The sequence below is a fragment of the Ixodes scapularis genome, unplaced genomic scaffold, assembly GCF_016920785.2.
Source record: "Ixodes scapularis isolate PalLabHiFi unplaced genomic scaffold, ASM1692078v2 PGA_scaffold2__306_contigs__length_199485367, whole genome shotgun sequence".
In the NCBI taxonomy this organism is placed as follows: Eukaryota; Metazoa; Arthropoda; class Arachnida; order Ixodida; family Ixodidae; genus Ixodes; species Ixodes scapularis.
In genome coordinates this window covers 6,106,838-6,134,564 of record NW_024609857.1, presented here as the reverse complement: position 1 = coordinate 6,134,564, position 27,727 = coordinate 6,106,838, and the positions used below count along the sequence as shown (strand labels likewise).

At 48.4% G+C, this 27,727-nt stretch overlaps 1 protein-coding gene across 1 annotated transcript in view; it reads left to right on the top strand.

The window, feature by feature from the left end:
• Positions 1-690: 690 nt before the first annotated feature.
• The window catches only part of LOC8026273 (hepatocyte growth factor receptor), a 97,627-nt gene continuing 70,590 nt past the window's right edge, over positions 691-27,727 (top strand). The window contains exon 1 of the mRNA XM_040212762.3: positions 691-1,050. The gene's annotated coding sequence lies outside the window, so the exon portion shown is untranslated. The remainder of the gene's footprint in view (positions 1,051-27,727) is intronic.

Genomic DNA, 27,727 nt, shown 5'->3' with positions numbered 1-27,727 from the left:
CTTTTTTCTTTTTTTTTAAAGATTAGCGTGGCTGCGAAGTAAAGGCGTGTCCCCTTGGTGCCATTGTTTGGAGTGTTTTTTTTTTTTATGGTGACGATTTTGGGTTCAGGATGTATAAGAGGAGGGAGCACTGGGATAAAGTGGTTAGCTGTGTTTGAGATGTCGTCGGGTTTCTTCCACCCAGTCTCAGGTGGTCTAACAAAATGGTAAACTGCCTGTCGCCGCGCCGGGTTCGTACGCTGACTGCGGCGAAGACGATTATTCCGATACAAGCAGCGTTTATTGGAACAGAGGCCCCCGAAGCACACTAGCCGAGCGCGTGGTGGGCACGCCGCACGTGTAAGCCTAGAACCACAGCCGCCGGGGAGTCAATGCACTCTCGCCCACGTCGTTCGCATACAAACTATGGCCACGGTCTTTGAATCAGCAAGCAGCGCGCGCAAAGTCTCCACCCTCATGCGCGCATACTCCGTCTAGGCGGGGGCGGCGGGGGCCCGGTGGAAGCTCGAGCGTGTTGTCGCCGTTCGAGAGCGCCGAGAGCCAGCCGAAGCAGCTGGGGCGGTTGCCGTCTCCCCGAGTTCGTACCTGCCGCGCGGGACGTCCGAGAGACGGCGAGGGAGGCGTCCGGAGACTGCGAGGAGGGCCCTTTTCTCCCTCTCTCGAAGCGAAGTCCTCACGGCGAGTCAGCACACGCCCACATTCCGGCACCAAGGACGCCTCCGGCTGGCGTGACGCTACAGCCGCTCGGCGGCAGAAGTTCCGACTTGCGTTGCATGCGACACGTGACCGCCACAACCGGCGCAGCAGACGCCAGAGCAGTCGACGACGTCAACGAAGTCACGGGCGACTCATTCACGGTTGCCGCGACGTGCACGCGGCCGGCCGCGTGTTGTGTGCCCGATTCGGGTGTTGGTGTCTGTGTGTGAATATCGACGTCAGCCGTGAATTGTGTGCGCCCCGTTCGACGACGCCCGCCGCCGACGTCGTTTGAGGTGTTCCGCCAAGCTGGTCTCCCCAGCAAACCACCAGGATCGGATTCCCGCCGCGCAGGTGAGCTGGGGGGGAGGGGGGGGGGGGGGGGGGGGGTTAGGATTGGGTTTGGGTTGGGGGACACGCACGCGCAGATAAGCGATTTCGAACTTTTGACGAACTACCCTGACGCTAGCGGATTCCACGTCGGTGTGTCTGGCTCGAGCGCGGATGCGAGTCTTCCCATTAATTTGCTATCAGTTTTATAAAAGTGATAGTAAAAGGTGATGGGTAAATCTGCCAGTCCCGTTCGATGGGGCGCCCCGCTTGGAGAATGGGATCACCCAAGCGGTCGTGCAGTGCGACGGCGGCAGCAACAGTCGACTCGCTGGGCTCCGCAGCCGGATGTGCTGTATATAATGCTCCGGCCCGACTGTGCCATTGTGCCTCTCGCGTGCTGGATGAAAAACCTTGGCGCGGCTTTCGTCACCGGCCACTACAAACCATCGCTGACTGCGTTGTGCGCTTGTGTTGCTGTCTGGCTGGAATCCAAAGGGCACTTCGTTTTTCTTTTATGTGTTTGTTTTTTTCTTTTCTGCACACGGAATTGTTGATGGATTTTCCGCGAAATTCAAAATACGAGGAATGTGTTACTTTGTAGTAAGCAATATCTCTTCTGTATTCCGATTGTGGGGATGCTCAAGAAACTTACGACCTCTGTGACAAAAACTGGGTCGTGCCTCTTGCGATACCGAAGCTTGTTTCGACCATCTTACAAAAAGGAATACGGGACATCATCGCACCGCATCACGTCCCACATTGCCCTCAGCCTCCCTAAAACAGCGACACAAATCTTCGGCGATGTTTTCTCTTTTTTTCTTCTTTTTTTCACCCTCGCGTCACCCTCTTTCATTAATCGACGTAATTAACTTATTAGACGATGAAGAATTCTCGGCGAACACTTCTCGGGTATTTCCTGGTCAGTGGTAAATACCCTCCTGGAGCGAGCACCCAAAAGCTCCGGAAAACCACCGATGTCGCCGACCGCTTTGTGGGAGCGCCGTCATTGCAGCTATCGTGCACGACGCATGCTTTGTCGACGCAGCAGTTCGAGACATGATTTTGTTTCTGGGTTGTTCAGTCTTCTTTATTTTTTCATTTTTTTGCCGGTTAACATCAGTAAGGCAGCTGCAATACACCGATGAAATGAACAAAGGCGGCACGCGGACAGAACAATAACTATTCAGTGGAACGTTGTTTGATGTCAGTGTCGATTGACGGCTGCCGCAGTACGTGTCCCGGGATTTGGCGCGCTTATCGGAGGCAAACAGACGCGGCCCCCGGTTCCTCGTTCGCCTATCGTCGCGAGCCCTCGGGTTCAGACGGCGAAGCCTCTTCAGACCGCACGACGATCGGATGCAAAGTCCACGATCATCGCGCCGAGATACGACGCCGAGAACGCGTCGGGGTACAGACCCTCGACAACGTCCTTGTTCCTCATTCTCACTAGCCTTTCCGGAATAAAAAAAAAAAAAAAAATACTTATGATCGGGTATAATAAGACGCGGAGATAAAATCTTGATTGCCGTTTAGACCAAACACAATCCGTGATTTCATGAATGTGGATCCATATGCCTCGTTGTAAGATCGAACTTGTTTTCCTCAGAGCTCGGTCGCAACGGTGGACTTACGGGTCAGGCTTGGGCGGGGGGAGGTAGATGACGTTACAGGCGAAAGGTTACCCAGATCTGTTTTGTTGACCTAATATTTGTTATTTCAACGAAAACAAATATCTTTTTAAACAAAATTGTTATTGGCTGGGGGAGGTCTATACTTTTGCGGTATGAGCCCGGCTGCGCTTTCTTGGGGTTTTACCTTCCTTTCCCGAGACGCGATTCACACTGAGGCGGAATTTCCTTTCTCTCGCAATTTGGAATCCTTTCAAGTTTCAACAAATTATAGAAAAAGACGTATTTTACTGACGGCGGTGGCGATAACCATTTTCCCCCCTTTAATATTGTGATTTTTGGCCCTATGGTTGTCTCGTCGAGCCAGGTAATGAAGGCAGGAGTCGGGGACGTGGAAGGGGGGGGGGGGGGGGGGGGGGCGGAGTGAGTGGTAGTAGTATAAAACGCTTATTTGGACTGCTTTGGCATTGAGGCCAGGACCCGTATGGGACAAGGGAATTATATGTGCACTTCTGTGCCAGCTTCGTGGATATAATCCAGAAGCGTGCGTAGAGTTTGGTATTGCTTGTCTTGAGGGCCTGGGGGGAAGACCCAGCTCTCCATGAATGTAACCCCGTCCTGTAGGTAGTTCTTCCGTGTTGCCTCAAGTCCCGCGTGAATTCCCGGATACGGGCTTAACGATGAAAACATTACAACTAACTCGAAGAAATGATAAAGAAAAATATCTACCGTCGCCCGATATCTTATTTTATGTATAGGTTAATTTTTTTTTATGCCATCCAATATTAGTAGCAACTAAAGTGCATTACATCTTGCGCACCCTTTTTGATGCATTCTGTGTGTATTCGCAGATGTTAAAGGTAATTAACGGGGTTCTCACAATTCAGTCTTTGAACAACCGGGCACTAGGAACACAGAGAGAGGCACACGGGGTGTAAGGTTCGGCGCGATCACTTTTCGTTCGGACGTCAGGAATGACACTGCGAAACCGCGGGGAACGCCTGCACCGGCTGGATTCAGGAATATCAAATTGCTTTTCCGAGCGTGCCCGAGCGCCGTACTATACGGGGGTGTCTTGTTCACGTTTTTGTTTTCACACGGTACTATTGCACTGTCGTGTGGCAAGAAAGCGGTGCTTGAGACCAGACGTGAGAGTCAACGAATGATAAGAGCGAAGGCAAGGTGACGTTATATTTAACCAATGGCGTTAAAGAAAAATAATGTCAGCGTCGAGCAATGTTTTCTATGAGTTTTGTTTTCTAAAGAAGAAGCTGGCGGCTATTGCCCGGCTATTTCTGTCGCTCCAGCGGCAGCTTTCTTGTCTGGAGCTAGATGGCCGACTCCACCTCGAGTAGCAGCGGAAAGGGTCTCCGCTGCGTCAAGAAAGTTCCCTTTTTGATTTGTAAAACTTCACCTACATTTATTTTATTTCCCTGTGCATAAACCTATTTACTCCCCCATCAACAACCGACTTCACATCAACGACATTATCGGAGTCATCGAGAGTCCACCACCGCCAATAATATTTCTTCCCGGCAGTGGCGTAGCCAGGACTTTCTTTTGGGCCGGGGAGGAGGAGGAGGAGGAGGAGGAGGGCTGGGAGCTGAAGCCTGGCTACACCACTGCTTCACGGCGTTAATGTTTGTCCCTGTGTGTACGTCCCTCGCCTCCGGCCCCCGGAGTCGTCGGGTTCAAAGGGTCCTTCAAACAATCATGCTTGCGTCAAGAAAGATGGGCAAAAAGCTGCAGCAAGTGCGGCTTGACGGGCCACCAGCCTCGTCAAGCTGGTATCACGTGCTATCAGACACCTCAAGTCCAGCACGAGTACTCACGGTCGGCTCGAGCTCTGTCCGGTCAGTCGGGTCGGAGTCGGGCTTCCGGCTCAATCCCGGGCGAGCGCATACCTTCCGAATACGCAGCCGGAGGCGTGATGCTCGAATACTGTCGAAAATTGCGCGACATCAGCGGGCCATCATGTCGTATTACACCTGAGACTGCGGTGGAAGAAATCGGAAGAACTTTCAGTAGAAGGAACAGACACAGAGAACGTCTCAAACACAGAGAACGTCTCAAACACAGAGAACGTCTCTTTTGAGACGTTCTCTGTGTCTGTTCCTTCTACTGAAAGTTCTTCCGATTTCTTCCACCGCAGTCTCAGGTGTAATACGACATGATTAGCTACCACCAGCTCGCCTGCACTCTCACCGTCTTTTCACATCAGCGGTCCGTCGCAATTTACTCGCGAGAAATAGCAGCTCGGCGTAGGACACACAACTGTTGTCTGCAAATTTGGTTCTTCACTCGAACACACTTCGCAGCGCCGGTCAAGTTTCGAATGGGAGCTTCGCCAGGCAACAAGGCACAAATCTGCGGCCATCACGCTAAGGCAGTGAGTGGCGTTGCCGTGGAGACGCGCGTGCGTGATGATGTTTAAACTTTTAAGACTGGGAAGGAAACGGAGGTATGTTAGATATATTAGAATTGAGGCGATTGTCTGTCACCTTTCTTCTGTGCCTTCCAGTATATTTTCAAGTTTCCTTCGCAGTCTCAGGGTTTAAACATCGTGATTCACACGCACCAGCTCGCCTGCACGTTGGCCATTTTTTTTTCACTAAGTAACGCGTGAATCCTTCGCTCTCCGAGAAAGAAAATGACTGCCGTGCATGAGCAATGGCAACGCATCCTGTGGGCAAACGCGCTTGTAGCCGACGTAGTAGTTGCCTTCCTTTTTTTTATTTTGGTTCTTTTTGTTTCAGCGATTTTGTACCTCCCCGACTCCGGTCTGCATTCTCGGCGGTTTCACTGACCCAATAGACTCTTTTCAAAAGTGTGCGCCATCTAGCGGCTGCTGCGTCGATATATTCGAGTTGTTTGGCGACGTATACTCTGAACACGTGTTGGACACTGTCACAAAAAAGTGTGGCACGGCGCCTTGGAGATCGTGGGCTCTTCCTCCTCAAAAGGGACACTTGTTTTATTTTTTTTTTCTTGCCCTCTTGCTTTTCGAGCCGCGAGTTGTCCTGTCCGAAGCTCCGGTGACCGTCCGGCGATCGGGTTACTAAAAGGACCCGATCGTCGGAATGGGGGAATGCTCTGGAATTGCTAAATAAGATAATGTTTTTTTTTTTCTTCTTTTTTTGGCACCGGGACGTCTGGGGTTGTGATGACTGTTTTGGCGCTATAAGGGGAAGACGCGGGTTTTATTTATCTTCTATTTTTTTTTTTTTTTTTGAACGGTCTGTGCGTTAACGTCGCGCCAGTCAATCTAGAGAACTAGCCGTAATCAGCCGCTTGGACCCTTCGACTCCGGACGTCGCCCTTTGGGCACCGCGGCACCGAAATCAGTCTGATCACGAAGTAGCTATCTTCGTGCGCCAGCCCGGCGAGTCCTTCCCCTGCATGCCCGACTGCCCCAGTGCAGCGTTCTCCCAACACCCTTTGCCGCACCAGGAGCACTGCACCACGGCGAGGCAAGCCCGTGGAACTTCGGCTCCACCTCGCAAGCCCCGTCGTGCTGGACTGCGCCACTGTGCGGTACCGTCTACAACACTTTACTGTACTCTCGTCCCTCGCCCTACCTCCGCTTGGTAAAATTCTGTAACCGTTACTTCAGGCGGCATTGTATGCCTTGTTTGACTTTTTATGTGTGTGTATGTGTGTTTTATCATCAGAGTGTTGCTGACAGGCACGTCGCTAGGAAAGGGGGGGGGGAGCCCATGGGGCCCGCCCCCCCCCCCCCCCCCAAATTTTACAATTTGCCTGGGCCTCCTCTCCCCCTCCCCCTCATACAGCATTTTGTCATAGCCGCCTTCCCCCCCCCCCCCCCCCCCTCCCCCCGAAACAAAATCCTGGCTACGTGCCTGATCGCTGAAGTGAGTTTTATATGATTATATATGTGTTTATCAAAGCAGAATCGCTGAAGAGGGTATATTATCCCGTTTGCCCCGTTGTTCTTGTCTTCGTCCCCCCGTGTCTCCTGAGCCCAGGCCCCGTGGGATAGCGGACGTCCGAATCTCTTACCGTTGCGACCCGCGCTACCGCCACCTGACCGGGTGTTGACAGGCACCACGGGCCTTATGCTACACGTCGGGACCAAGGGAACGAGACAACGCCGTCTGCTGCGGTTGGCCAGCGCCGCGCAGCAGACGGCGTTGTCCCGGTCTCTTAGTCCCGCTTTGTCCTACCATGTAGCATAGGGCCCTGGGGCTGCGTCGACAACGACTCGGATCCAATCACACCAAGGAGGTTTTAGAGGGCAGAATGGGCCGTCCATATTATCCATACATGTAGCGAAGTGTAACGGAAGTAGGCGTGGCCACGAAATGTCTTCTTTTTGACTCTGCTACCTAGATGATCTATTTCCTGTCTTTTTTTTTGTTTCTTTTAGAAAGTTCCCCATCTTTTACCATGCACAATCTCTGGTGATTTTCATTATGATTAAGAAAAGAACGCCGTCATGAAAATATGGGGCAAACATCCGCGTCGCAATGGCGTTGCCGTGGCAACGCGGTTGTTTGCCTCATAATTTTATGGCGGTGTCCGAATCGGTGTCGAACAACAGTAGGAAGTCGGCGTGTAGCGGACGCTCTCGACACCGCACTGGGAGCGTCGTCTAGAGCGAGTAGTCGTCATAGTGCGGCTTTGGAAAGCGAGCGTTTCAGTCGTCGCACGCACGAACGCTGTGAATGGCACCCCGGGTTGAGAAAGCCGTATACAAACCCTGCCTCCAGAAGGTGTTGGTTTCCTTCCGCCGTGATGAGATGCGGGACCGCTTAGAAAATTTTTTTGATGCGCCGATCGTATCGAAAGCCAGCCGCGACAGCGAACAGACGAAGCAGACCGCAGGCACGGAGCAGGCGTAACTTAAGCCTAACGCAGTCATTATAGGGAGTTTTCGTAGATCGTTTTCGTCGTGACCAAACGCTCTCTGCAACCCGCTACGGTACCCGGAACTCTACAGTCAAGGCCATCGGCGCGCAGTCGCACTAGCGGCTTCTTCGTTGTGGAGGGCAACCGAACGCACCGCAGTCGAACGCAAGTGTCTGAACTGGCCTTTAGCGGACGGGAAACCGCGGTCTACGGGATGAGAGCGCGTCGGTGCGCAAGGCAGTCTGGGATTGGGTTATTTTTCCGGCGTCGTTGGGCATGACGTCATGCCGGGATCTGCCCTACATTCTAAAAAAATGTCTGCGTGTCTACTTATCCGCAAAACACTCAAAGAGCCAATCTCTGCGATCTAGGAAATCAGCTCAGCGAATGATGAGGCGGAACATCTATTTGGGCCTCAAAATTATGTCTAAGCTGTGGCATTAGGCAATGCGAGCATGTCGCTTTGCATTGCGTAATGCCACAGCGCAGACTTCATTTCTAGGTCTAAACGGATGTTCCGCCTCATCGTTCGCTGAGCTGATTTCGTAGATCGCAGAGATTGGCTTTTTGAGTGTTTTGGGGGAAGTAGACGCGCAGGTATTTTTTTAGAGTGTATTTAAACGCCCTCGAATCACACCCTCCGTGTCCGAGAAATAGCGACTGCCAGTGTTGCTTGACGAGGTCTTCAAAAGGGTATCTTTCGTCTACCATTTTGTTTTGCTGTCTGCGTGCTAAAGACGAGCATATTCCGCAGGTTCACATGACAACTTCGCACAACGAAATGGCGAATGAACGAATTAAACCACCTTATGGTGCCACAAACAGAGGACCACACGTTTTGAGAAACATCTAACCGGCACATATCGTGTTCCCCCCGTATGGAGCCACACCGCCTTACTTATTGCGCCCTGAAAAGCAAGCACATAGTAGAGCTTACAAAACGCTTCTTGATTGGTCATTCGTTATTTTGCTGTTCTGATCGGCTAAATACCGCACTCCTATTGGTGGCGGGTTAATAATAAGATGTGCCACCTTCCTTTGAAAAGCGATCTTTTCACGAAGGTAATTTGACGCGTTATCGTATAGAGCGAACACATCACAGACAGCCGTAAAAGTCTTCCTTTGCGCCGCTGTGGAGGAAAGTCATAGAGCGAACGCGTGCTTACAAGCACGCTCAAGAGATCGTCACTGTCGTTTTGTATCTAACCCGTCCGCACCTCATCAAACTGCCGCTGTTTTGAACACTTCGTAATATTAGTAGTGTGGTTACTACAAAAGTTTTCCACCCACACACGCGCGCACGAAGAAAAACACGCGCGCAGACATTCATGTGCGCTCGTTTCTACGGACATCTTTATGGCGCTTGACGCATGCATTGAGATGCCGATCGACTGCAGAAAGTTTTCCCGATGAGTTTAGTGAGTTCTGACGTTTCTTTGCGCCTGGCAGACGCCGTGTTTTCTTCTCGAAGGACCAGGACTCGTTCCCTTCGTGTTCGCGTCTCACTAATTGCTCGCACACTGCTCCATCACTCGTCAGTCAAAAGATCTCGGTGTATGGGGCCTTCGTTTGTTGCGTTTGACATCTTCCGACAGGGGCTGAAGGATTGTACACGTGTGTAACCCAAACCGCGACGTCTTTTGTAAACAGATTTCCGCACAGAAAGTGTAGCCGCGGCAATTATTGGCTGCTTTTATTTGGGTAATTGCACTGATTGGTTGTACTCTTGTCGGACCAATCAGTGCCATCTCCGGGGGACGCTGAGCGAATGACGGGGTAATAGAAAAGCGTTTCATTTTCGAGCGAGTGAATAGCCACGCTCATTACGTCACATTGCAGACTTAGTTTTTAGCTCGAGACGCCTTTGTGTCTTCGTCATTATCACTCCGCAGGTCACGGACGCTAGATCTCTGCGTGCTCCGCGGGAAAGTAGACCAACAGGAATTTTCGTGTACTCCCCCGGTGTTATGTGGCCGCTGGCATTACGCAAGTTCCCGAACGCTCGCTGTCACATCACGCGCATATGCCTCGGAGTTATTGTTCCAGTGGCGCGGTGAAAAGGGCAGCCGACGGTAGTCGCGTGGTTTCTTGCAGCGGTCCGATTAGGCCAGCCTTCCGGCGCCGGATGCCATCTCGGCGGTTCCGGTGACTGGCTTCCGCTCGACGCCACCGTCGCGAGGAAAACCTCGACCGTTGGGAGCCGAGCGAACAACGAGACGCCGACCGACACGCACCGGACTCTTCGGTGGCTGACGGAGCCCGCAAACCGGTTTTTCCCGATCGCAAACGCGGCCGGCACGCACGCTTTCGCTAGCTTTGACGGAGGATTCATTCGGGATGACATCACAGCCGGCGTATTTCTGGCTGGCGGCGTCTTCGTGGAGTCATCCTCGGACGCGCGACTGACCCAACTGACCGCGGAGCTCTGAATGAAGGGGTAGCTGCCGGCCGGTTCTTTGTCCGTTGAGCTCTGTTTACTCGCCGCACGGCACTATGATGCAGGATATTGCTCGACGGAAGGGCAACAGGCGGTTAACGATCACAACTGTTACACTAGAAGACGACAACAAGGCCAGTTATCAGTGCCCAAGAACGGAAGAAGGATAGAGCGGGGTTTTGTCGACTTGCTCTTGGAGGGAATCGCATACAAACAGAATAGGGCGACACTCTAAGAAATGCCTGCGTGTCTATACTCGTTTTCACCTCAAGAATCGTAGTAAAAAAAGTTCGGCTTCTCGCGGAGCATTACTAATTTCCCTCTTTATGCTGAGAATTGAGGTGTAAGTAGGTGCATTTCATATTAGATCTATGTTACCCTATGAAGACGTACACGTTTCAAACGCCAAAAGCATCGCTCCTGCGCCTGACGACCACATTTTGTGAGAACTATTTCGTGCGGCGTAGGAACATGGAGCAAAATTTCCTTTTTTCTTGAGGTGAAAACGGGTATAGTTAAGAGCATATCACTCAGAGAGCCAACCACTGCTATTTACGGGTAGAACGCGGTGAATGAGAAGGTCGGAAATCTGTTTAGACGAAACACAAGTGTGCGATGGGACCCACTGAGCTTGACATGAGCGCGCGAAACATCACGCCCGGGTCACATTCCAGACTTAACGCCTACACTCTCAAAATTTTGGGGTGTCTACTTCCCCGCAGAGCACTCTGGGAGGACAATCGTTACAATCTACAGATAAGCAAAACGAAAAACAAAACTCACTTAACAAAAAAACAACAAAAAAACGTTGTTTTGTGATACGACGGCTGTGTTTCAAACAGGGACTCAAACCGAAAAATATAACGTTTCGGTTACGGTTACGGTTACCGCTTCCTGTTGATAACGGTTTCGTTTCGGTTTTTTACGGTTTTAATTTTTACGGTTTCGGTTACCGGTTACACGTTCATAAAAACCGGTTTATTTCGGTTTTTCCAATAATTTGTCTAATTGAAATGCTAGACAGCCATTTTAGAAAAAAACCGTTTAAAGTAGTCTCAGATATCCAATAACGTGAAATACAAGGAACCTAGAAACGTCTTACTACTTCTAATTGGTCAGAAGTTGCACACGTTCCTAGCTCCAACTCTTGTTCACTACATCTACTTACATTATTTAGTTTGATGCCCGAGCATACATGTTACTTCTAGTACTCGGGGATCATCGCGTTCTATATAATAAAAATTAAAATAAACACCGCTACTCTGTTGTTTGGCACCATTTATAAACAATTACCCTAAGAAAGTTCTCACTTGATGCTGGAAGAACCATTCGCACTTTCTCGTCGCTACAGTTGATTTCAACCTCATACATGCAGGCGAGTCTTCGCTTCACTGAAGGATGGAACAGAACTAGAGGCATCCACTAGTAAAATACTGCTAAGTGGAATGAAGTAATAAAATTGAGAGCTGGGCTGGGCGGGCCGTGAGGCAAGAAGCCTTCGTGCAGCGAATGGAAAGTCCGCCGTAGTCGGGCGGCCCGTGAAAACTACTTGCCTCACTAAACACTGCCCAGTCGACTTCAGGTGCCTGCTGGGTCGAGTGGACTGGCGGTGTAGGTCCCGTCGCTTTTGACTTGTAGGCAGTGCTACCCAGGTCCGACTGAGAGTCTTCGACGACGCTTTGTTTGTCTGTAGTGTGTTCCTTTGTGTTGGTGTGGTTTTCCTCCTTGCCATCGTACGTGTCGAAGGAGCCGTCATCGGCGTGGGGCTCAATGACTGTCGGTCCTGCTGAGCCACTCCAGGATTCGCTCGGTGGCGGTGGTTGTCGAGTCGGGATCCATTGGGTCGTTTTCTTCGATCCAAGATCAAGCTCGGGCACGGTCGGCCGAGACGCCAGCCTCGCAAAGAGCATGGGCGAGAATGTCCTCGACAGGAAAAACGCACAGGAGCGTCGAGGAGGCGACTGTGCCGTCGATGACGGCACTGGTGGGTTTCGAAGACAGCGTAGCTGCCGGACTCACGATTAGGGGGCCTCTTCGACTTGGTGTCTGGGCGGTAGCTGGTGTGCGCGGGAGCACGAGGCGTGTGGCGTCCGCGTCGAGGCTGGTTGGGTAGCTGGTCGGGGAGCTCTCTGAAAACCTCAGACTCGAATCCTCGACGTCTGGGATAGGACTGCCGTCCTACAGTTCCCTCTCGCGACGACGTGGAAGAGTTCCAGTTTATCGAAAATGAGGTGCTGGTGTTCGGGGAGCATGTCATCCCAGTAGAACCGATGGCGGGGGAGATGCCTGATCTCATGGACATCTCTCGTGGAGAAACTTATGGTGTCCTGGGCGAGGTCGCTCAGAATGTCGTAGGCATGACGGACCCTCGCTCCGGCATGGGTGGTGGGGGCTCTATCAGAGGTAGTTGGATTGCGCTGGTGGCTCTGGTAGAAATGATTCTCGTAGAAGCCATACCTTCGGCGGTGGCAGGGGGAGGCCTCCGGCGATGCTGGAAGCGATCTCTCGGCGCGTCTGTGGATGTTCGAGCTCACCGTGCCGACGTTCGAATAGCTCGCGTTCACAGTTTTGCGAGAGAGACTGTTGAGACTGCTGGCCGTGTGGGGCGAGATTGGCCAGGCCATCGACGATTGGAAGCAGGGCAGCTCCCAAGGTTCAGGCGAAGGAGGCAGAAATTGCATCCCATGTCTGTTGGACGAGGGTGGCGCGTTGGCGCGTTTGACGAGGAGGCATCCTTCTCCTTGGCTTTTTCTTTTGTCATGTTGAGAAGCTGAGAGGCGTGGCAGTGCCGGCAACGGTAAAGCCCCTCTATCCTGGGAAAAGTGGCGCCGTTCATTGTTGTTAAATGCTCGAGGCACGTGCGACGCGCTACTTCTGGGAAATTCATGCCGTCTGAAATAGCTAAGTGTTGCGCTGTGCCGCCATGATCTTCCCAAGGGCTGCACGTTGCACGTGCCTTGTGCATCGACGAACATTGCGCTACTTTCGAAACATGAAGGGGCTTTAGGCGGCGAGTGCCACTCGGTTTGAAGAAGGGTCTCGGCGCGGGAAGGAAAAGAAAAAAACTCGGACACCCTTCTGACGTTTCCTCGCTCCTTCCACCACTCTCAGCCCGAGCATATATATATATATATATATTGTATATATAATACAAAACGGCAATGTCGAACCCCTGACTTTTTGTTTCTTTCTGTGTTGTTTCAAAATCGTCACTCGCGACACGTTTTACACTAAATGAACAACATAAACATTATTAATGAACAGCAGGGCCCATTAAAGCCCCTTCATGTTTCAAAAGTAGCGCAAAGTGCGTCGATGCACGAGGCACGTGCAACGTGCATCCAAAAAATTGGGTTGTGTGTGTGTTTATACAGCCTAGAACTTGGTCTGCCTCACAGGGGCGACGAGTCTCCCAGCTGTAGATGAGAAATTTAGCCAGTGCGGTACAGCCGCTAACCTGGGGTCTTTAACGTGCGTCACGCAGTAGTGATACACGACCGCACGCCGGTACGATGCTCATCCAGATCGAAACGGGCAGGGGTGGGGCTCGAACCCAGGATCCCTGGGTTCTGCAGCGCGAGCTTTCGCTCCACGTGCTCCGAGCTGGTGTGCGCTAGACCACTCGGCCACCGATCCCCCCCAACGTGCATCCCTTGGGAAGGTCATGGCGGCACAGCGCAGCACTGAGGTAGATTCCCTAGTAGCACCGAATGTTGCCACAATGTTACTGGAATGTGGTCCGCCAACGTTGTGTATACGTGGCTAATGTCCGCAAAATGTCATGTCGCTGGAACGTTATCTGAAAACATTCCCGTAACATCACAGTAAACATTTGTGCTATGTTATGCCCTCAACATTTGTGCTATGTTATGCCCTCAACATTTGTGCTATGTTATGCCCTCAACATTTGTGCTATGTTATGCCCTCAACATTTTTGGTATGTTATGCCCTCAACATTAGTGGAACATAATTTATTAACATTGTTTATATATTTCCAATGACCACACAGCAAACATCTGTGGTATGTTTTGTCCTCAACATTCGTGTAACATTAACTTGGTGTCTCAAGTAGCAGCCAGGCTCTTTAAATCAACCGCGAAATTTGGTTTCTTAACCTATTGCGCTAGGAGTTTTTGCAGCGTTGCCCACAGGCGGTGCATTTTTTTATTATAAAAATTGCAAAGAGCGAACTTACCTGAGGAAAAAGTAAAGAAAGAAAAAGGGTTAACTCCTTTGGAAATTCAGCGAAGGCACCAGTCTTCAAACAATAGGGCGCCCTATTTTTGAAGATTGTTGGCTTCGCTGCATTTCCATAGCAGTTAAGCCTTTTTCTTTCTTTATTTTTTTCCTCAGTTAGTTCGCTCTTTGCAATTTTTATAGAAAAAAATACACCACCTGTGGGCAACGGTGCACAAAATCCTAGCGCGACAGGTTAAGAAACCGAATTTTGTGGTCGATTTAAAGAGACTGGCCACTATTTGAGACACCCAATATATTGCCAATTGACCACTACTTTTCTACATGAGCTACATTATAAAAAAATCAATTTACCCACAACAAGGACAGCTAAAAATGGACAAGCACATATACATAGCCGCAGTGTGCTAGCTTCGTTTCTATCTTTCCTCGTCTCGGGCAAATTAGTCGCAGACTAGCTCTCTCAGCGATTTCACCCCACCTTCGCCTGTGTGAAAGTCGTTCATCAAATAGCACTGCTGCTGAACCGCTCTAAGAAGTTATTCACTTCACTTGAGAAAACGTGAATACTCTTTTCTGTAATCTGCTTTCAATCATGTCGATCTATCCCAGTTTTATTTCGAGGTAATAGCTTTTATAAAAAGCTCCACTTTTTTTAAAACTTTTTTCAGCCAATCGAAATGTTTAACTTTCAGATGTTTGTCACTCCAATGTTCTTGCACAAGAATTTTCTGAGCAGAGAAGTCACTAAAAAAGACATTTAGCCTAATTGTGAAGTAAACTTTGTGAGGGAAAAAGAAATCTTTCTTACGTGACAGAGAAATAAAGAATTTCTGATGATCTTAAAGGACAAACATTGATTTTAATTCCCAAAATAATTAGCACTTATAACCAACAAAGGCTAGACACATTTAGCTAATGAATGGGTATATTGAAGATAAAATGTTTGTCCCAAGTTGCCTTAATACCCAAGTTGACACCTTAGTAACTGTTGAGCACAGCACTTGTTGACAACATGTCGGTTACCAGAAATGTAGCCTGTAATATATATGCCTCACGGAACTCCAAAGCCAAATTTAGCAGCTATACTCCGTTTCACCTTCAGTTGAAGCGCAGCATACACTACGAGCCATCCCAGTCAATTTAGCGTCAAGTCTGATGCGACTTTGAGCTCTGCCTCCCGTTCCACACAACTGGAAAGTCATGTGATACTCTTCCGGCGCTGGATCAACCATTGGGCAATTGATTTGCATGATAACTTCTACAATTTTTTCTCCAATTGCAAGACTTTAAATTATTTTGGAGTGGATTATCTACTCTCTACAGCAGAAGACTGACTAATAGAACATGCATATCACAAGATGCATCCCCCCCCCCCCCAGACAGTATAATTTCAGCAATATTTTCACTTTGTGACACAATTTAAAGCAGTCCTCCACTCTACTTTTCTCTCTCGCATCTGCTCGTGGCAAGCAGAGAAGGAAGCAGGGGTTGCTGGGAAAAGTATGCACATCCGTCTCCATCACTTCCTTCCAGCCAATAGGAAGTTACAAAAAGAAAGCTATCTCCTTGAAATAGCAACCACTTTTCAGGCAACCATGTAAAATCAGTCTTGCCAAAATGAGTCTTGCACCCTAAATAGTTATACTTTATTTTTTTTTTCAAGGAAAATGCATTTTATGACATGGGTGTCCTATTCATGTCATTCTAACTTGTTCTAACTTTTTTAGTGGCCCTCTAAGAGGCACCTGTCACTGACCATAAAGTAGGACGCTTAGAGGAATCCAAAAGATTTGTTGAGATAGGGTTTATTTTCATAAATCTTCCAAGTTTTACATTGCACTCAGTAGAAGCTGTAAGCTCAGAACTTGATTAAAATAAACTGTGAGAAAACATCACGAAAAAGGTTGCAGCAACAGGACCAGACATATACTGCGGAAACATTTGCAGATTCACTAAGAAACATACTCAACTTCTCAAAAAGTATAATGAGTGGTAACAACCAAGCTTAAGTTAGCAGAAGAAACATGTAGTTTGAAAGTAACTTTGAGTTAAATAAAATTGACTAGATATATAAGCAAAGGTGTGTTACAAACGGATCATTCTTGCATCCGTAGGGCAACTGCAAGAGGGAAAAAAAAAGTAATTACACAGACGAAAATTATAACAAAAATGTGTACATCCTATTCATAGGCAGTATCGACGTTTACCAGGAATAGGTGTGACAGCTACTCGCTTAGTTCTATATACACAGATATTAGATTGTGAAAATAGTGGTAAATAAGTTCAATCAAAAAAACCACTAGAGTAACCTGCCACTGATGTTACCATATCTGTTGCTGCTCAAAGTTATCATAAAACAAACATATGTCATATTAATGAACAGAGAAGGAAGAGGAACAGTTACATAAAACTAGAGGGCACACAGTCCCTTATCGCCATCTTGAGTGCAGTGTCACCCTTTCTCTACACCAAGTGTCATTATTAGCTGTAGATTACTCCCAGAAGTCAAAAACTTATTTTCGGAAACCTCAATGAGACAGGCAAATGTCCTGCTTGTCCTCTGTCAATAACATAAACGTCATAATTATTGTGATCAATAAATTACATGGGTCCCCACCCCCTAACCTAAAAAAAGCTGTGCACATGGCAGGCTTCATGTTGCTTGGTAATGACATTAACGAGATAAACACTCACTTTTCTCAGTACTGTTTCTAAAGTGCAGTCAAAGTCAGCAAAACAAACTGACATATTAAGGAACATAATTTCCACATCAAAGGTCACTCAATGCCTGGAAAGTAGTTATAAAAGGGAAAGTCAGAGTGAAAGAAGCTGACTATAAACATAATAAGAGTAAAAAAAGTGCTTTCCTCTTTCTACAAAGTCACCTCTAGGCAAAAGCAGTGCCCTCCTGCAAAAAGCATATTAAAGAGTAAAGCTATACAGGGCGTTTCTTTAATTCTTTACGGAATTGAAAAAAAAAAAAAGGCTGATAGCTACGTGGATTTGCCTTCAGTGTATGTTTGTGGGGCTTGGAGGGCATTCTATGAGGGGATAAATGTCACAGTATGTTGGCTAACAAAATTCTGTTAATTAACTTTTTCATAAACGGTTTAATGGGCCACGTTGCAATTGCAGTTTTAAAGGGAGCCATTAGTAAAGGCTAACCCAATTTATACAGTTTGCAAAAAAAAAACATTAAGATATTTATTGTTGAAATTTTGCCTTTCTTCGCTTGATTAAAAACCGCGTGCTGAAAACCGCGCCTGGTTAGGATTCGTAGAATAGTGAAGGATTTGTTTCTGGTTCATCGTCACTATCTCTACAGCGTGCCTTTCATAGACGCGCCGGCGTCACTCTTCTGAGATTGTGACAGATGGACAGAAGTGGCTATGTCACTCTTCTACCAAGCATAATCAGGTGCGCGTTTTGAATCAAGCGAAGAACGGCAAAATTTTAACGACGAGTATCACAAAGCTCATTGTCTTTTCGCAAATTACCTCCATTGGGATGGGCTTTATTGATTGCTTCCTTTAAAACTGCAATTGCAACATGGCCAATTAAGCCATCAAATAAAAAGTTAATTATCAGTTTTTGTTAATTAGTGAACATACTTTGACATTTATCTCCTCACCTAATGTACGCCGAGCCCCAGAAACATACAGTGAAGCGGCATTCACGTAGCTATCAGCTCTTATTTTTAAAAGATTTTGTAAAAAAATAAGAAAAAACATTCTGTATGCTCAAATCTTAAAAGCTTGCAAAAAAAAAAAAAAATGGGTTGAGGATATTTAGACAGCGTGATGTTGATCAGCCATTCAAATGATGCGCATACGTCTACGCTATAGATGAGATATTTAGCCAGTGCAGTACAACTGGTAGTCTGGGTCATTCAAGGAAATATCATCGTCTCCTTCGGAAGTAAATTCGGAGCCTCGTTGACTTTGGACTTCAATCAAACTTTCTGTTGCCTCGGCTTCTGCCGCCACCGGAAGAGCGCAAACATCTTCATCTGTGCTAGAGTCCACAGGATCTATCAGGGAAACGTCATCGTCTTCGTTTGAAGTAACTTCGGAGCCTTGTTGACTTCTGACCTCAATCAAGTTTTCGGTTGCCTCACCTTCTGTCGTCACCGGAGGAGCGCAAACGTCTTCATCGGTGCTGGAGTCCACGGGATCTTCTTTGCGGTACCTTTCTAGTTCCCTCTGAGCGTTTTGCGCGATTCTTCTTTTCTGGCGATCGGACAACTCCGACAGCGAACGCTTAACGCGCTCCATTCTCCACAATAACAAGTAACAAAATACCACGTACCTTGTTTTGTGTTATTTGCAGGGAGAACGGCGATTGAACGATAGGGCGATGGTGCGAATAGCGCTTTCAAAAGCCTCGGCCTTGCGCGGGAACACTAACGGCTGCGCAAACAAAAGAAAAGTGCTACTTCTGGCTATGGCTAGAGACGAAAGGCCTAGAGCCCGATAGAGTCCAGAATGGCCCCGCTTTCGATCATTTTATTAATGAACAAAATAAATAATTTTATTGTATATAGTACCAAATAACACGTATAATTTTTTTTAATTATAAAATTGTTTTTAATTACTTTAGCACTTTAGTCGATAATAAAGTTTGGTTGTGTTGGTGAACATTGGTCGACGTCGCTAGGTGACGCAAGCTACCGCTCGTTACTACTCGTTACAAAGGGTATTTATCTATCCATCCAGGCAGCGTACTCAAAATGGCAGCCGTGTTTTCCCGTTCTTCCTAAGCTTCCTAAGCGTTTTTCCAAGCGTTTTTCCGATGACACCGATTGAGAGCAGACGAAGTGATCCGCGTACAAGCTTTTCATCATCAGAAGTTTAAAAACTCAGGTTTACGAGTGATACATCTGTGCATACTCTTTGATAGGCGCTTCAGATGTGTGAGTTCATATCGCGGGTGACGAAACTGTAGAACGGAAGCTCTGCGACCTCTGCGAGCGCTCTACACGGCCCTCGTACTTCCCATTTTGGACTGGAGTATTGCTCGGCGACCTGGTCCCCGCCCCAGCAGCACCTCTGGGAACGGCTCGAAAGTGTGCAGCGCCGTGCGACACGGATCATCTGTGGCACAGCGGACGGCTCGTACGATGCACGCCTGGTGTGGGTGCCCTTGGTCGGCGACCCCCCACGAGAGGCGACGGGCCTCACGGATGCCGGATGCTCGATGGACCGCTTTCCGGGATCTCGTTGTACTCCGCAGTGCGGACAAGCAAAAGAACTGGGCAGCCTGAGCCTCTCCGTGGGAGGACCACCCGCCACTGCTAGCTCTTCTCTCGCCAACTGGCTTTGAGCTCGTGACGACCAGTGACTTGCACCATTATTTTTCTTGTTGCTGTGTGTGCTTGTTTTGTTTTACCCTACTGAGTCCCCTTTCTCCTGTCTCCTGCACTGTAGGGGGCGGCCTGCTAGTAGGCGCATATGCATAAGGGTTGTCACCTTCTTGTCTAGCCTTGCACGTCGTCGCATACACGTCAAATCCGTGTGCAAATAAATTACAATCGCAGTTACAATTACAGAAACAAAAACAATGGTGACAAATATTCCTGCACAACTATACACTGCATTGACCCTTAAATAAGGTGCAGCGAAGGCTACAGCCACTAGACCGCAGCTTTGCAGCGTGAGACGGCCCTTTGGACATGAGTGAGCGAAAGGGCACGTGGTGCATGCATCCTGCTTCGTGGGCGCTTGCTCACTGGGGCCATTCGAAAGCTTTTGAGCTTGCTCGTGCTGCATGCAGGTGTAGCTCTACCAAAACTGAAGTGGCAATTGGGGAGACTGTGCATTCCGTTTACTATTTCTGATTACTGGGAGGCCATGCTCCGTCCATTTTAATTAAATATTCATTAGTTAATTCAGAAATTACTTCAGTAAAACCAAACTGCTACATCCATTCAATGGAGCCCTTTACACACAAAAGTACAATAGTTCCCAGACCATAGTCTGCAGACTATACATGCCTAAAAGTTAATATTTCACTCTGCAGACTATCTGCAGGTGCAGAGGATACAATACATTTTGTGTCTTTCGTTTTAGATATTTTACAATACAATATTTACAATATGTTTTGCTTTGCTGAAGTGAGAAACAGGTCATACTGTCAGTGTGTCGTCCAGGCCTTTGATGTCTTGGGGTTGACAGGCTGTTAGCTTAAGTGCCTCCAGGCAATCTTTGTTTGTCAAGCTTAATCCTCATGAGCTCTGTGATTCACCACGACAAGCGGGCTCAAAAGGACCTCTCCCCATAATGTGGACCGTCTAAGGAAACAGATATTCAGTTTGAATTTGCCCCTGTGGACTATACACCGAGTGGGGACTGTATAAGAAAAACACTTTTTTCGAGCCAAAATTAACCCTTGTGGGCTTCACGCCGGGTGCGGACGAAGAAATATTGTAGCGGTTTATTTCCTTAGGGCATTGAGACATTACAGAGTGGAGTGGACAGAAATATCTAATTGCAAACAAACACATTAAAAACTAAATCAAAATATTGTTAACAAGACCCCGAATTCATTATCACACTGCATCTTTAAATTCGGTGCAATCAGCTATGCCAGCGATAAGTAGGGGGGATGATTCTTGCCTAGTGATGACATAGGCGGGAATGACTGACAATAGGTGGAGGTGTGACAAAGGGGGATGTCATTGTGGTGGTGGATCTTATGAAATAAATACAGGCGAGATATGTTTCTGCAGACAGAAAGGCGTGTTGTCCTCTCAAGTTGCGGGATGTTTTTGTAACATTTTATAAGTTATCACAGATGCATCTCCTTAATGTTACCTTTGAAACATAGGCTCTTTGTTTCTGGATTATATTGCCCTAACATTTCTGCAGCAACATTTCAGTAACATAACGTAAAAGTAGTGTAACGTTGCATCTCACTTGTGTAACATTGTGTTGATGTTTCGAAATAATGTTTTTGCAATATGGTTTTAGTAATATTGTCGTTACATTGTTACACGTTGCATAACGTTGCACAACATTAGCCACGTTGCAGTAACGTTCCTGCAACATCTCGTGCTACTAGGGTTTCAGACGCCATGTTCTTTCCAAAAGTGGCGCGCTGAACGTGTCTCGCGCGTTTCCACAACAATGAAGGCGCCACTTTTCCCAGGATACAGGGGCTTTAGGGCCCGTTTGCTCGAAGCGCTAACCGCGGCTAAAGTTAGCCGCAATACCTAGGAGTGGGATTCTGTGATCATGTGACAGGGATCGGTAGGGATGCGGGAAAACACGGCGGTGCCCCGCAAAGTGAGCGCCGCTCGCTTCGGAACTAATATGTCGTTGTAGCTGCAATATCGCGCGCGTTAGTCAGTAACTAATGGTGCAGGAGGCTTTCGCTTTGCCTTACCTCACTTAAATCGCAAAGCATGAGCCATGACCTCGCCGCATTTTTTAGATAGTATTTCGATTCTGGCCATTCTTAAGCCTAAATGAACACGATAATTGTCGGCATGCATGGAAACGTCTTTGGAAAGTGGATTGCCTTGACTCAATCGGCCTTGTATTGATAGCACACAAATTTCCCAAGCACCGAGGTGCATGCTACGAGTGTAGTTGCAGGCATTGCGCGTGCTGGCGTATGCAGTAGTAATATACCCGTTGCTCTGGGCAGGGGGCGCGAGCGCGTCCGGAAGACTTACGCAAGATGCGACCAAGTTTTGCTGGCTGCATCATCCGTGTGGCGCTGTAACGTTCGCTTTTGCACGTGCCACGTTCGAATACAAGCCGCTGTCAGCATCTGTAGATGTGCGGTAACAAAACGTCTAAAAAAAGTTTAAAAAAAAGAACAGAATTATGCTGCTTGCGGCCGCAGCGTTCCATTAAACATTCCTTTCATATTTGCTTTCTTTCACCACTCCCGCGAGCACGTATATTTCACTTTACGTGATAGTGAAGCCGAAGCTACTCGGAAAAGCGCGTCATCCTGAACGACGCTCGCACTGCACGAGCGCGCGTGCTTGGCAGGGACGCGGAAAGCTCGCAGCTCGCTCTTGTAGCCTCTGCTACGCTGGAACTTAGAATGGAACTGAGTAGAAAAAACTCTAGTGGGGAAGCGTATTGATGCATGTTCGAAACGCGAGCCAAATATTCTATTTTGCTCGCCTGCAGCGCTGCTCAAAACCTGTGAGCTACGGGCCTATCGTTCTAAAGGAAAAAGTCTAAAACAAATTTTGCCTTGCACGCGCGTTCGTCCAAGTCTTATAATGGGTATTTATTTCGAATATTTTATAAGAGGAAGGACAGCGAGCGCGGACCATAGAATTACACTTCCAGCGTTATTCTCGATGCTTGGGTAATTTAGAAAAAGGTCTGTTGGGGCGGCACGCTGGTCTTCTTTTGTGTACTATTAATATCCGGTCGATTGAGTCAAGGCAATCCGCTTTCGAAAGACGTTGCCATGCCGACAATTATCGCGTTCATTTAGGCTTAGAAAGGCCAGAATCGAAAGACTATGCAACAAATGCCGCGAAGTCATTGCTCGTGCTTTGCGATTTAAGCGAGGTAAGGCAAAGCGAAAGCCTCCTGCACCATTCGTTGCTGACTAACGCGCCCGATAGTGCAGCTACAACGACATATTAGTTACAAAGCGAGCGGCGCTCACGCACCGGGGCGCCGCCATGCTTCCCGGCATCCCAGCCCCCAGTCACGTGATTTCAAACTCCCTCTCCTAGGTACTGCTGCTAACTTTAGCCGCGGTTAGCGCTTCGAGCAAACGGTCCCAGGTTTTCTTTTCCGCCAGCTATGCATGATGGCCAATTTACCTCGTTTCTTTATACTGGCTACTGCACGTCAGGAACATCGGTGGTTTTGATAGAACCGAGTTGGATGGACATCTGAGAATTCAAACTTATTAGTTAATACACTGAAAGCGACACGTACTGAATACATGTAGCGATGTAGGAGTGCGGCAGATTTAGAAATATAGATTTTTTTTAATTATAAGCTCGACCACTGATTCAATCTGAGTATTCTTAATCCAAAAGTCAGATTGAATGGAAATATGTAACCAGATGCACCACTCGCTGACAGTAACTCTGTCAAATGGCCACAACAATTTAAGATCCCTCCTCCAGGTCATACTTCAGAAAAACTAATAGTTTATTTTTCGGTTAATATTGGTTAAAACCGGTTACCGGTGAATAATTTACGGTTCCGGTTACGGTTACGGTTTTTATAAATATCAAATAACGGTTTCGTTCCGGTTACGGTTACAGAAAAAATTTCGTTCCTAAACGGTTTTCGGTTTCGGTTACGGTTACGGTTTGAGTCCCTGGTTTCAAATCTTACGCGAATGGATCCGACTTACTCCGGCAGATCATATCACGTGACAAGACAGATAGAGGAAAACACTGGACGCGGGTCGAACGTCAGCAAGGTACAGAACCTCTACCCGAGAATGATGTAAAGGTTCTGGGGAAGACGTCTGGCTTCTCGCCGGGCGGGGGTCGTCTTGTTAAGCGGCCCTTGTGCTGCTTCCCTTGTCGTTTTGGTTTGTTTGTCGAACGAGGGTCTTCCCCGGTGAACTTTCTCCCCGGCCGCGTGCCTTTCGTATTTATGGTTTTTTTAGTGGCGGGGGTCAGTACGTCGCCGCAAGCTTCCTCCGGGGTCCGGGGCCGGTCGGGTTTCGGCAGAAGAGCCGCGGTAGCGGCGGCCGACTATGCTGTTCTTGTCGGAGCTGTCCGCCGGAGTCCGTTGCAAGGGTGACAATAGGGAGATTTCGTAGATCTTTTTCGCCTGCGCAGGCGCAGTAGCAACTTCTTCGTTGCGGAACGCTTAGTGGAGGGGGCAGCGCGGTCTACGGAAACTCCATGATGGCAGTGCCGACCGGACACGTAACCAAGGGGGGAGGGGGGGGGGGCCATGCGCCCCCCCCCCCCCGAAATTTTTTATTTTTCTGGGAACTCCTCTCCCCCCTCCCCCTCATACAGCAATGTCATGGGCGCCCCCCCCCCCCCCCCCCCCTCCCCTGAAACAGAGTCCTGGCTACGTGCCTGGTGACGACCATTGGTCCGTGAGCTTCAGGTGCCTTTGTCCAGGCTTAAAACAATTGGTTGAACACTTGCCCGATGGCGAGGAGGTCGGAGCCCTCAAGAAGTCCGCGCCCAGGCGAGAGAGGCCGAGTTTTGACCGATGATCTTGACCTCGTAACGCGTTTGACGACAAATCCCCTACTTTGTACAGAAGAGACCGTGTACACTGTTTGTATCAAGTTTTCGCGTAGATATATTGTAAATAAACAGTTTTGCATCGTACTAAGAAGAAGCCTCCGTCGCACTTACCCGAAGAATACCTGATCGACCATCGCGGCCCCGCAACAACACCCGCGTGGGGCCCAAACATCAACATCGTAGAAACGAACCCATAATTTTTACTAGTGAGATCGATTAAAGTTTGCAACACGGCCCACGTTTCACCACACTCAGTGTCAAGACGCACCCTGTTCTTTTTTTTCCTTTTTTTTTTTTCTTTACATCTAAAACAGTGTTGTACACGTTCCTCCCAAATTGGAACAAACTCTCTCGTTCCTTCTCAATCTTGGAACGAGATCCCTTTACAGGTTCCAGTGGTTCGAAGGGAACGCATTCCCGTTACATTTCTAAGATTGGAACCTGTCGTTACGTTTGTTCCTTTGCCTATTTTAATGAAATATTGCGCCGGATAATTCGTAAATAAAACAAAGCGAACAAGTAAGAATATTCACCTACGTGTCAAATCGTCACATTGACATTTGTTCCAGTTTTTGTTTTACAGCGGAGTTTTTAAGGACTATAGTTTCCCCAGGATCGTGTCCGTCCTCCCATGACCTGATGACACAGAGCTCTAGACAGCTACCGCCATCTATGAGCGACGGCGGCCACTAGACAACCGTCTTAACGGTTGTCTGGTTGCCGCCGTCATTCATAGATGGTGGCAACTTTTCCAGCCTTTCCTCTCTGGCTTGCCGACTTGCGGCCGGTCATTACTTCATTGCCACCATAGTACAGCTTCGCTGGTCTTCCTTCTTCACCAAAGTAAAATGGCTGGAAGTTGTTTTTTTTCCCCCGACTATTTATTGGGCATTATGATCGCAAAAAGTTTGAGATTGAGACAGCCGCTACTAACAATCGTAAACGCCTACTGAATTGCGGTAAAATTGCAAAAAGGAACGCCGTTTCTCCTGCCGTTCTCTCAAAACGTCAAGTTTCCGTTCCAGTTCCACCGACGCCAAAAGGAACGGTGGCGTTCCTCCCATACGGAACACGTTCCAAGAACTTGGAACGCCGTTCTCACAGCCCTGATCTAAACGTACTATATAAAAGAGTCTATTAAACGCATTATCAGTAGCGTCGGTCGCTATTGCAACGACAGTTTTACTATAGCGTTGCTGTCTCTTCCGTACGCCATACGCAAAAGTATAGCGTACGCTAAAAACGACCTGCTCAAACCGATTGTGGTTGTGCGCGCTATGTTGCCGAGTGAACACCTCGCATGATCTTTTTAATTCAATTTGTCAGGACCGTAGAATTCCGCGTGCCTATAACTCTACCATGCTACTAAAAAAAAAAAGTATGGAATAATTTTTTTTTACATTAAACCAACCCGCAGCTGCTTGGTTGAGCGCGCTTTTCTGCGGGTTACGGAGACTTCGAGTACGAGTTTGTAGCCGAATCCGATCACGGAGCCTCCATCAATCGTGTCGTGAAAACGGCGCCTTTTATCAGTGCTTTCGATGGAAGAAATCCATGACCTATACTGATGTCCAGTGCATAGCGACAACTTCGGCGATGAACTACGCGAAGAGGCTTAGCGCTGCGTTCACGCACACTGCGAGCGGTGAACATGTTTACCGTATGCACCCCTTCAGCTGCACGGCGGTCTGAATCGATCGTGGTAGGTCCCGGACAGAATTGTCGAGATGAGCGCTTCGCAACTTCACGTGACACTGAACTTCGAGAACACCACGTCACTTTTGCTGCGCCAGTCGAGATAACCACCATCTTGAAACTGGTGCTCTCGCTGGGCGCGAGATCTCTCGAGAGCTTCCCGAAAAGCCCGCTAACCCGCAACGCAAAATCCCGAGCGTTACGTGCGTACGCAACACGCGAGCCCTTCTATTGCGTTCTGCGCGTGCGCACTCTCCACCCGCAATTTATTCGCGTACGCAACTTTAGCCTATGGTCCACTAAAACTGTCTATACTGTCTATGACTCTTCCAAGTGCTTTGCGGGAATGAAGACGCTCCCCAATGTTTAGAGGTTGGAAGCTTTGCGGGAAAAAAAGGGTTTATTTCTAAGCTTTGCGAAATAGTATACTCCTATATATGCAGGCACAAGACTCGCAAAGGAGTAGGGAGTGAGACCTGTCCAGGATGAGTCTGCAGATAAGCAGGGATGAAAAAAATACATGCTATAGGCAAAACGCGCTGGAACTAAACTCGCGCATCGGAACATTGTTCTTTCTTCGTTCGGTTTAACTAATGAAAAGGGTGATCCGTACCGAACTCCAATCATCACGCAGTTTCGGTAGTAAAAGGGTTATATACGTTTTTTTCTTTTGCCACTAAACTCGCGTGACCAGCGCCGCCGTGCTAAAGCCCCTCCTGGTCGTATCCTGAAACATGAAGGGACTTTACGCCGTGCACTTCACCCCAAAAACCTTTTTGCTTCTTTAGCAAATTTAAAAACTCTCCCAGTTACTTTTTATAGCTCGGAGAGCTTGACGTGGGTCATTATGTTCGCTCTTTGTTTCGACCAATTACTGCGATCTGCAGAGCGCGTCCAGCCAATGGTGAGGCTCGCAGAGAGACAATGGGCGTGACGTTTCGGTTGTTCATTGTCTCTACGCAGATTGCGTTTTTGAGTCGAATGGTTCTTCCCGCCTCGTCATTCACTGCGTGCTCTCCCATGGCCACCGGGATCGTTCCACCACGTGTTCCGCCAGTTCTACCTAGAAGACAAGGCCAGCTCATTTCCCCCTCAAACGTCATCACTTTGCGGCGTCTCCCGGCAAGCTTCAGCGTGTTTGGGGTCCACTAACGAAGTTTGGGGCGGGTTTGGGAGCAACTAACGATGACGTCATGCCCAGGCCTTGTCTTCTACCTGGTACTGGCTCTAATTAAATACAAACTCCAAATATCATTTTTTTTTTTTGTGCTATTGCATGTCTTGTACCATAGACCAATGGCGGAAATGACGAGTTTGCCGTTCGTGGCGTATACGGGCCGCGGTCCCTTTCCGATGGAGGCGGAACACGCACTCTCTGTGTCATAGCCGTGACGAATGGCGTGACGTCACGTGCGAATCATTCGTACCGTTTCCAGCCGGGGGTGAAATGGGTATACGGCCTCTTGGAGAAGCCATAACCACGCACTTTGAGGAAGCGGCTGAGCTGCTGTACTTTCGACGGTTTTCATAATCGTTTTGTTGTTGTCCGTTATGGGCTAACGTACAGACGCGGGCTACATATGCCCGTCCTGCTTGCGGAGGCACGTAACAACAGTCTCGCGTTTCCCTGCTTCTTAAGGGACTCGTGACGTGGCATTTATATGC